Genomic DNA, 2,178 nt, shown 5'->3' with positions numbered 1-2,178 from the left:
TAAAATAGAAGAGAATCCTAACGTAAATATTTCAATACAGTGTGGTCGCGTTAATCCAAACCCTTGTAATCCGAACAGTAGCTGTTCGGATTATAAGAGTTTCTCTTAAGATAACTGTACACTTGCAGCTCACTTGTAAAGTAAGCGTTAAGTCACGTGTTGTGAGCATTGTTGACTCAGCTAATAGCAGCTAATAGAGGTTAGAATTATTGTTAAGTATCTTACAACAGTAATAAACTGGCCTCAAAGCATAGGCATCATATATTTACTATCGTATCCGCGCTAATCCGAACTGGGCTCAGTTCGGATTAGCGCGACCATACTGTATTTCAATTTTACTTGTAATATACCTATAATAATATATTAATACAGTATTGCTTTTGAATAACAAACTTTTAGGATATTTTTAGACATTACAATGATATACAGTATTTCAAACCATAAATACGGGAATTCTAATCTATGAAGAAATTATGGCGATTATATATTTAAAAATTGTTTACTTTTAATTACACATTAAAATATACAGAATAACTTTCTTTTTACGTATTTGAATGTTTCGTCACACTTCATACGATGATGGATTATCTATTTGGATCCAATATGGAAATTTATTATAAGAATCGTCGTGCCTGATAAGCAATCTTGTAATTTCTTTGTTCGAATTAATTTTAAGAGCAAACCTAATGAATATTTTAAAAATAATTTATGCTCGAATTTATTTAAAATTATTTAAGAATTCGATACTTACCTTATGAAGAGTGCCATTAATAACAGTATCAAAATTCCAGCAAATGTTATTAAAATTAGTAACGCCGCCGAAGCACCATCGTTTACTGGAAAAATGTGGCTTGGAAAATCTTTAAAAATTCCCATGTCTACAAATATAATTCGTAATAATGGAGTATAGTAAATAATATAACTCGTATAACGTACCAGTTAAAATGAATAATTAAAAAAATCTTTTAATTTAATACCTAAATATGGGCCAGTTTCCCATAGAAAGTTCTCCCGGGAGGCATCCCCTCTCGGCAGATCGCCCACATGTCGAGTTACCGTAAAAAAAATATTATCATACAGCCATTTTTACAGTTGGTACGAGTGAAGTTTAGTCATAAATTAATACACTGTATAATATATTGGGAAGACAAGGGAGAAATGGGTCACTGGGCAGAATGGGACACTTGAATTTTCTGATCTATTTATTTATTGTAATTCTTTATTTGTCCCCAAGTGAGAGTGATAGCACTTGTATTTTCTTATAAAATAGTTGATGAATTGTTTCAACAGAAGAGGCTTTAGAAGAGAAAATTACATTATAATGCTCCAGGTAAATATTATTAATACCAATATCTGATGTAATCTAAAATTTTATGTTTAAGATAACTTTTAATGCTTAATACAAGAATTGAAAGCAATATTTTAATAGTACAATTTTGCTTTCTTGCTATTTCCACCATATGTCTAGTTATAGCAAGTATAATACAAAACCTCTCAGTAGGGAGGACTGGGACACTGCATAATAGTGAAGAGTGGGATACTGTCCCATTCCTCCCTAATAATAATTTTCCTGGTGTGGTGTTAAATTTTATAGTGTTTGTTTTTATTTTCAGGAAAAATGCCACACAAATGGAAGAAGAAAGATCCAACAAGATCAACACCAGCCAACAGTATGATTCTTCAAGCATTGAACATGGTGTGTGAGGAGGGAAAAAGTATAAGGAAAGTTGCAAAAGCCATGAATTTACCAAAATCAGCACTAGCAAAACATGCAAAAAAATTTAATAGCATTTCAGACAAGGAGTCTATGGTTTTCTAGTCTAGCCTCATTTGTGGAATGGTTTTCTCTGTGGAGGAAGAAGAAAAGTTAAGAAATTACTTGCTTACTGCAAGTAAAATGCACTATGGCCTGACAACAGTGCAGATAAGAAATTTGATATATGAGTTTACCGCTGCCTTGAATAAAACATCCCAGTGCATGGAATCTCAATAAAACTTGCAGAATATGACTGGTTCAAGGAGTTTATGTGACGTCATTCACAGCTTTCATTGCCACCAGAAGCCACTAGCTTAGGAAGAATTACTAGCTTCAATAAAAAGAATATTGATGACTTCTTGGACAAACTGAGATCTATTTATGAAAAATATATTAATTTATCTGCATACAATGTCCAATAG

General features: G+C 32.1%; 1 pseudogene; it reads left to right on the top strand.

Moving 5' to 3' along the window:
* Positions 1-1,312: 1,312 nt before the first annotated feature.
* LOC111628451 lies at positions 1,313-2,178 on the top strand (annotated as a pseudogene).

This window comes from Centruroides sculpturatus, unplaced genomic scaffold, assembly GCF_000671375.1.
Source record: "Centruroides sculpturatus isolate CEXI.00-Female unplaced genomic scaffold, Cexi_2.0 scaffold522, whole genome shotgun sequence".
Classification (NCBI taxonomy): domain Eukaryota; kingdom Metazoa; phylum Arthropoda; class Arachnida; order Scorpiones; family Buthidae; genus Centruroides; species Centruroides sculpturatus.
Note: the sequence above shows the minus strand (reverse complement) of the source record. Positions and strands in the feature narration are given on the sequence as shown.